The sequence below is a fragment of the Propithecus coquereli genome, unplaced genomic scaffold (genome assembly GCF_000956105.1).
Source record: "Propithecus coquereli isolate 6110/MARCELLA unplaced genomic scaffold, Pcoq_1.0 Scaffold96, whole genome shotgun sequence".
NCBI classification, from domain to species: domain Eukaryota; kingdom Metazoa; phylum Chordata; class Mammalia; order Primates; family Indriidae; genus Propithecus; species Propithecus coquereli.
In genome coordinates this window covers 2,172,845-2,182,209 of record NW_012155951.1, presented here as the reverse complement: position 1 = coordinate 2,182,209, position 9,365 = coordinate 2,172,845, and positions in this window count along the sequence as shown.

Here is a 9,365-nt window from a genome sequence, read left to right as displayed (position 1 = left end):
GATAGATCTAAGAAGAGCTGTTGATTTCGGCTTATTCAGCTTTTTACTTATTATTAGGAGAGAGTGACAACTTTCAAGTTCCTTACATACTGGACCAGAAACTAGAATTACAAAATTTTCCTTCAACAGTCATGTGAGTTTAGTTCTACAAATCCTTCAGTATTTTTATATTACTTTCCCTAATATAGTTAAAAATTTCCACCATGTGTGTGTGCCACCAGGCTCCTGTTACCTAAGTGAACTTGGGTCCACTTGTCTAGCATGCAGAAAAAGCCAAATGCTGACACCGAGATTTGCAGTGAGAGAAAGTGAGGCGTTTATTGCAGGTTGCCAAGCAAGGAGAATAGGCAGCTAATGCTTAAGACCCAAACTGCCTGAAGGCTTACAAGGAAGGATTTCTAAAAACAGGGGTGAGAGGATTTTCAAAGTGAGTGGAGGGCTGGGGAATTTCTGGAACTTCCTTATCTATTTTCTCATTTCAGTCTATCAGAGGTCTATGCGACAGTGGTAGGCATTTTCCATCTAGTGGGGGTCCTGGTTTCTAAAAAACAATTCAAGGACATATGCCAAGATGTTATCTTTAGCTTCTACAGGGAATCAAGCACCTGACTCTGACTTACCTGGGTGGCTATTATTTAAGCTATTGTTATATTCTTGCTTAGCAGATTGTTAATTCACTTTCCTAATTGCTATTTGCAGGGCTAGCTAGGTGTCTGGCATTTCCCTTGAAAGGGCCGAAATTTTTCTATATTTCCATGCCCTTTGGGTGAGGAGAAGCACAGCAGGCCCCTAAGAGGGGTTCCTACTCTGTCTCAGGCCCCATAATGATGAACTTAGATTTGCTCTTCACTTTCTGCTTCAACGGTACCACAAGTCTTCATTCACAACCCAAGGATGACACCAGCTGTTTGTGTGGCTGGATAAAGTCAAGCACATTTGAAGGTTTGGGAGGAGGGAAGGTGCCCAATGAGGTTCCTGTTACTCTTATGTAACATGAGGGATTTATATTCTCCAGGTATGCTTGCATTACTATCACAGTAGTCATTAGCATTATTGAAGCATTCATCCTACATGGTATTAGATATAGATCTTTGACACTAAGGCTATCTGTGGATTTGTATTCTTGAGTCCAGCTGTGGTAAACTCAAATGCCTGTTAGGTCCAGGCAGGTAATGAGCTAAGCCAGCCATGGTGGGTCTGGGAGAATCCTGGCACTCAAGCTCTTGTCTAGACGTGGCAGTGCTACCCAGTGCCAGGGGCTGTCGTTCTGAAGGAAACCAGGCCAACTCTGATAGATTGTCAGGCTTTTCAAAAGAAACCATATAGGCTGATTTTCTGTTAAATCTCTAAATTAGTTAATAATGTCAGCTACTTCAAAGACATTTTAATTGATCAAAACAAAACATGCCTGTAGGCTATAGTCCTGTGGTGGGTTCCCTGTTGTGGATCCTCTGCCTTAAGGCGCTATAGCAAAGATATACGTGCTTTACCCAGTTTGGCAGTTACTTAAGCTATGGGTGTAAATATTCTTCAGACACTAATATATTTCCCCATGTTGAAAATAGTTCAATCAGTCACTCTTTCCTCTTAAGCACAGGACTTAAGAACAGGCCATGTTTATCTGGTCACCAACTCACGTTGACAACCACGGCATTAGATCATTGTTCACTAACTGGTTGCTCATTCTGTGTGGATCAGCAAATATTTACTAAAAAAGTCCTACGAGGTAATAACTGTGCTAGGTACAGCTGATTGAAGATGAGAAATAAAACATGTCTTTTATTAAATACTTTATGTACATCCATATGGTGGCATGCTGTATAGCTATAAAAAATAGTGAGAAAGTTCTTTACGTCCTGATATGGAACAATCTCTGAGATATGTCAAATGGAAAAAAAAAAAAAGTGAAGGACAGTAAGTATGCTGAAATTTGCATTAAAGGGAAAACTTGTTTATGTGTATGTGTGTGTGTGTGTGTGTGTGTGTGTGTGTGTGTGTGTGTGTGTGTTTATAGACATAAAGTATCTCTTAAACAACACACAGAAATTGATAAAACTCGTTGCCCTGGGGAGGGAAATTAGGAGGAAAACAACATAGAAGGAACACTTTTTACCCCGGTAGGTTTACTATATGTCAATTATGCTAATAAAATGTCAAAGACAAAATATCCCTTAAAAAATATCTATCAAGAGGTTCTTAAAGACATTGGGTTAGATAACACACAGGTAGACACAGAAAGATATACTGGCATCACTTTAACTGCCCCACCACCACCCAAAAGAACTCGTACATTTTTAAAAGTCAATAAATAAGTAGAAAATTAACACTATGCAAATGTATTACAGAAGCAAAGCTCTCCATGGCCCAGGCAGCTTTTGTTTGGAAGAAACCAGCATTGTAAACTATGAAACAAATCCCAAATTGAATTTTCTTGGTCCCCAAAATGCATTCTGGCTGCCCCGCTGCTGAGAGACCCAGGGAGCCACAGCAGAAATCTCTTAGTTATTCATAAATATTTTGTCTTAAAAAAAGTTGTTGTTGTTGTCATTTTAAACACAAGAGTGGAGAAGGACTCCAGAGCTCAGAAACCATTTTCATGCAAAAACAGGCAGCTCAGTACACAAATAAAGACCTAGCTGGGAACCCTGAACAGAGCAACATAAATACTCACATCTGGTATAAATAAACAACAAGATACATTGTTCTACGATTAATGCCCAGCTCATGAATAAGTACACACAATAGAGATAGACATATTTAATTTTGTGTTGTAGAACATAATTAGAAATTATTAAACAAAGTCAGAACACAGTAGAGACTTCTCAGAATGTACAGGCCCTGGGTACAGTCTGGGTGTGTTTGGAACCAGTTTTGTCCAGTATCAGATTTTTTTGCTTTTCAAGACAAACAAGAAAAGCTGCAACCTTAGTGATTCATTAAATAGTTCGTGAAAGTTACTCTCTCGTTTTTTTCCCACTTCCTTCTGGGAGCTTAATGCACTGTGATAAGATAAATATCTGCCTTTTAATGATGATCACACCCTATTAAAACGTCTCACCCTGTTACCGATAATGCATGAGATTATGAAAAAAGGAAAAAAAGTAAAAGTTCCATTTTCTCTTCCCTGCTGATGCCATTTGTTTACCTTTAGCAGTTCCCTAGCTTAGACAGTGAAACAACACTGGCTAATTTCACTAGATTTCTGTTCACTCTACTTTGATTTCTCACACACATGAAATCCCTGCCAGTTTTATTATTTTCTTCTTAGATCAAGAGTTGTAATTTTGTTTCATTAAACTTAACTGGATGTAGCACTACAGCTTGCTTTAATCAACCAGGATAGATTCGGGTAGAACTAGAACAAATTGCCAGTGTTCATTAGGATAGCATCGAATACCCAGTCTGGAAGTGTGGGGAGGGACTGCAGATCAAACTCACCATAGCTCCCGGACACAAGTAATTACATGTGGTCACCATTCCACATGGACAGCACGGTTCAAAGAATTGGTGGAGTGAATTTCTTCTGATTCTAATTTTTAAGGACTGTTCTGAATCTTCTAGAAAAGAGTAGGGAATTCACGCAGACTTTATTTTTAAATTCTAGGAGTAAATAAGTCAAGAAGAAAGGCCAAAGTAAAAGAGTTCTGTGCCTAGTTAAAATGGAACCCAAACGGTGTGATTCTCAGCTTTGTTTCATCATATTATAGAGAGCAAAGACAGGGCTTTTGTCCTCGGGGAGTATTGTCCCTTGCTCTGACTTTCTGTCTCAATAACCTTTCTAGCTGATTCATCTCCTTCTCAGAGACCAAAATGATAAGGACACTGAATCTCTTCTTTCTGGCCTTTTCTTCCACCTCCCTGCCAGCAGCTTAACTCTTATTTGTTTTGAAAACCAACCGTTTAACAGGGCATTGCTTTACTGGCTATTTATTCTGCTGACCTATTTGGGAAGCTGGAATTGGTGCTGCAAATGTGCTCCCCTAACAGGTCTGTTATTGCATTATTCCTTTATGGGGGCTTTGACGTAATTACATCAAATGTTATAAATCCCACTGGAAGCCACCTTTTGGCTGATGTCTAGAGGACACTTTCAGTGTATATCTCCCTCATCTGCCATTAGCATGCCTCCATGTTCTTCCTGGTCTATTAGAGGGCACACGGAACAGGGACAAGGACTACATGATCCAAATGGAGAGTGAATGATTTGACAAGAAGCCAACCAGCACTTAGAGCAAAACTAACTACCATCAAAACACTTCCTTCACAACAAAGGTTGAATCAAAACCTTATTCCCCTAGCATATGAATTAGAAGAACAATTGTCTGATTATGATTTAAAAAAAAGAGCATTACATTTTATGTTCAGCCATAATTGGTATTTATGACAATTTATGTAAACAGTAATGAAGCCTATGTGATTTTTGCTGGGAAATTGCATTATGACACCAATGATCGTTACTGTTAATTTTCCTGAAGATGATGGCAATCAGCATGCATAGTTTCATTGTAAATAGGTTAATTTAAAATTCAAACACTGCTGGTATTTCAAAATGAGTTCACATTTGATTTTTGAAAGCTTTGGCCCAGTCTTTTTCCATGTCAATATAAAAATGCGTGGATGATGTGTGTCAATATATAAAACTTTGTTCTTCAGGGTCATGTGTGTATAAACATGTATGCGATGTATATGCAAATGTGCGCCTTACATACTACACATCCTTTTAATTCTTATCCTGTTTTTGTGCTATAGAAAAGAGTTTTAAAAACTTATTTTTGATAACTATATTTGGTGACTACTAATGTAATCACCAAATATAGTTATCACAAACTAATTTGCTGGCTTTATAGTATATGTGAGGAGTGACATATCAGCATAATCTATCATTTCTATTGTGTATTTGAAAATTATCTAATCGAATTTTTAACCAGAACTAAAAACACAAATTTATCTCTCTTTATTGACCTTGGGTTTTTGAGTTAAATTGATGTTCTGCCCATACTTATTTTCAGACCAGCCCAAACGGTGAATATATTTTTTTTTCCTTTTATCATATATACTTCCCAGCTTGTCCAAGCAAAGTGAAAGGGCCTAATTTTCACCATTGATGCTTAAAAAAAATAGTGACTACTTTAATATTCTTGCATAAATATATATTTAAACAAATGTCATAACAACAAGGCATTTGGAATTATTAGAAAAAAGGAAGAAAAAATTTAAATACTGGCCCACGGTCTACTTACTTTACATAATATTTAAGTAATTACATAATATATTTTTACATTTTTTGTAACTATAATAATAGAAAGCTGTACTAATATAAGCTGCTATTTTTTCTTGAAAAAATAAAGTACTGTAGACTACGACTATGCATCATTGCAATAGACTATAAGAACAATAGAAATCAACCATGCCTATGAATAGCTTTCTTTCTCTTTCTCATTCTCTCAAAAAGAGAATGTCTCTCTGTCTCTATTTCTGTCTCTTTTTCTTTAACACCAATTTCTGTGTGGTCAATCAACCACTCAGGGTTTGTTATTCTAAGGACAGAAAATATAAGTATAAATACTCAAAATGTATTGTGTTTTTTTACCATACTCGATTCTATTAGTTTGGTCCTGAAAATTTTACTTTTTTAGGGATATTATGTCACTATGCCTATCTTTATATGTAGTAGTTAATTAAAATGCCATTTTCAAGAAACATACCCAGATAGATTTACCCTGCTGGACCATTCATTTGAAGAAATAGGGATTGAAAAACATGTGTTAATAACAGTTAGAAAACCAAATACCTGGAAAGGGCAACAAATGCTTTCGAATTTAGATGTCATAGTCCTGTATTCATACTGCATTGTATTGAATATAATTTTAAAAACCAATAATTTCATATGAAAATATATTTACTTGAAGAAAATATACATATGCCTATATATCAAGTAATATACTTTACAGTCTCAGTCAGGTACTCATACTTCTCTCAAGAGAATGAAATACTAAATGTTGAAGAGGTTTGTTCTGGTCTTTTCATCCTTTTCTCTCAATATTTATTTATAACTTTTTTTTTCATCCAAATAGCCCGTTAGCAGAATAACTAAGTGGTAGCCAGCTGTAATGTGTTAAGGGGGAAATTATGGAAAAAAATCTTAAAATTAAGAAAATTACATAGACTTATTAAATGTTCTGAGAATTAAAAGAAGGCTATTAGTCGAATTTCCTCCTTTAGCAGGTATCTCCTCTATAGGAGGTTATATTGAGAATTATTGCTCTAAATAAAATATCATCAGAATGATATAGATTTTGCTACTGAATAGATTTTTTTAAAACCATTTTTAATTTGATCAGCAATTCTCTGCTATGAGGCCAAATTCCTGTTTGGTTTCTTGGTGATCTTACTTACTGTTTTTCCATTTCCCCACAGACAGAATGATTCCTAAATCCAGACAAACTCCTTAGAGAGAGAGAATTACTTAATACAAACCCTTCCCCGTACTTTAAAAGCAGAATCAATGCAAAAACACAAACAAGCTAAATATCCTGTTACTGAACATTCAGTAGCATTGGCTCTTCATTTTCATATGAAAAATGAGGGTCTCAGTGATTTCTGTAGTCGCCTGTTCACAGAAATATTTGACAGTAAAGTCTCATAGGATTTCTCAACTTTTGAAACCTTTGGTAATGCCACAATATGAATGGGTCAGCTTAATAAAACTCACCTGGGTAACTAAGTTCTGTTTAGTTAATGTGGTCAAACAATTGGTGAGTTCAACTACAAAAGAAATGAAGACCAACCAAATGAATCTATTCAGTAAGCATGATTTAATTTGAGGGTATGGATATTGACCTCATGTTCATCATTAAAAGAAAAAGAAAATAATAAAAGAAAGAAAGGAAAAAACCCACCTAAAGCAAAATGTCAAACTACCTTTAGAAAGTGATTATCTCGTCAGTTGACTGGTCGTCTTTGTGCATTCCTGTGACTGATGAGTTGGTTATAGTGTATCATAAATGAGTTGTGAATTTGGGGTTTAATATCAATACTGGTTACTGTAATTAGTTTCGTAGACTATATCTCTAATTTCAGCCAAAATATGTTTATAAGCTTAAGCACAAATTGTGTTCATAAAACCGGCCTCTAACCAAGTCTGAAATCTCACAGATGGCTATCAGTCAACAAGAAATTGTGGGTCTGTCAGTCCACAGTCAATTAAAAACCAAAGCAAAGCAAAATGAAAAATAAACAAAAATAACATGAATAAACACCTCCCTGCTTGTGCTGTATAGAATATGAGGAGGCTGCTTATGCAAGATATCACTTCCTATGCTCTTTAGTTGCTGTATTTAACCAGCATACTACAGGTGTGTAAACAGATTTGAGACCTGCACCATCCTAAATCCGCAGTGTTCTTACCTTATAGACCAAACACTATGGCACAACTGGTAGAATGAAAGAAGTATCCAGAAAGATTTCATTCATCTGTGTATCTCCTAATGATTTGCCTGTAACTATCATTTAAAAATGCTACCCGAATATGATTGATGGATTACACAGGTGTTAAAGGTTTGGGTTCATGATAGACCTTTTAAAATTCTATATTTTTTTGGAAAGAGGATAACATGTCAGCAGTTTCTCAGGTCCTCAGCTTCTTAAAAGGGAAGTATGTAAATGCATTTGATGTAGCATGCAGTCAGGGTTACTGACACCTTCCACAGATCTACAGATCATATCCACACTCTATAGCTGATCAGCTGTGAATTCATAGTCATAATTGTTTTGGGGTGGGAGCTTACCTGCAATTATGCAGACCTTATGCTCTCTGTCCTAATGGGGGAAAATGGCTGACAAATTGATTTACCCCTAGAGTTTTTGATCTGATGATAGGCAGAGAAAGTCTAATTCCATTTGCTAGCATCTGTCTTTCATCGCTCATGACTGATGAGAAAGAAAGAAAATCACACTCAAAGAACATTCTTTTATTTCTGAAAGGAAAAGGAATTTGACCACAGAGATGACAGAGTTACAATTCCTTACTTTTAAGGGGCAACCTTTGGAGGATGACTCTCTCGTTCTAAAAATGCAGACGTTGCTTTTTTTCTTTTGTACCCGATTAAGAATTGTGCTTGAAACCACTCGGAGTAGATGGGGACTACAGGTCAACAAAACAGTTAGAAAGGTGACAAATAGCAATTCATTTCACTGTTTGTTTTCTTGATAATGGTTGCCTCTTTCTCTTGGTGTTCCCATGTTTCTGGGGTGCTACACAATGAGTTCTATGTCCTTTTAAATGGGGGCAGAGCTGCCACAGTGTAAACTAATAAATAGCACAATTGAAGTTCTCTTGGTCATAAAATACGGCAGATTCCTCTCAGTTACTTTATTCATCCTCACAATTCTTTTTCTTAAAGGAAAAAAGAAGTTATTTTGTGACTTTATTCTGACATTTACAGATTAATTTTTTTTAACTAGTGCTGCTTTCACAATGTACAAATTCAGTCCAAATGTGTATTTTATTAGCTAAATTAGATTTAAAATCTCTTCTCGTAATAAAATTTCTACGGTTAGTCTTTTATTTAACAATTGGGTTATTTATGATGCATTAGCTTTATATTTTACTTTTTTTAAAAGAAGTCTTGACAATTGAGTGAGAAAGAAAGAATTTTTAAACATATGCTAGAGATTTTTGTAGGATCAACCTAATCAGGATAGCAAATCTACCTAAATGATGAAAAAAATTCTACAGAATCAATACGCTAATTTCAGTTGTCTTACAATTAATATCCATCAACCCATCCAAATAGATATTCAGTGATCCATACTGATCTCTGAGATTTCCAGAAAACCACTAGGGAAAAACAACAGCATGTCAATATGTGTTAATTGCACTCATATTGACATTTTCTAAGTGCCAAAATTTTTATTATAGTGACAAGTCAAATATTAGAATGCCAAATCCAAGAAAAGTGATATTATAATATTGATTTAATCAAAGAACATTTTCTCCAAAAATGCTTGTCATCTTTTCCTTTAATCAAATTCTCGTATATTTTTCTAGTTCAATAGCTCTATTATATCACCCGCTGGTTTTAGGGACCAATGTAGTTCTCAGATATTTTGGCTTAAGACTTCTTCCTCTGCTTACCTTACATTTTTTCTAACACAGCTTAAATTCCATATTCTATCATTACAATCATGTGATGATCTCTCTATAACACCTTGTAGTAAATTGGATAATAGTTCAAAAGATTTGCCACCCTCCCAGAAGGATGATTGAGTCTTTATTGATGTTCAGTTAAAGGATATGATCTCTTTCAGCCAATGAAATAGAAACTGAAGTGGCTTTTGGCACTTCTTAGTGGAGGCTTAAAACA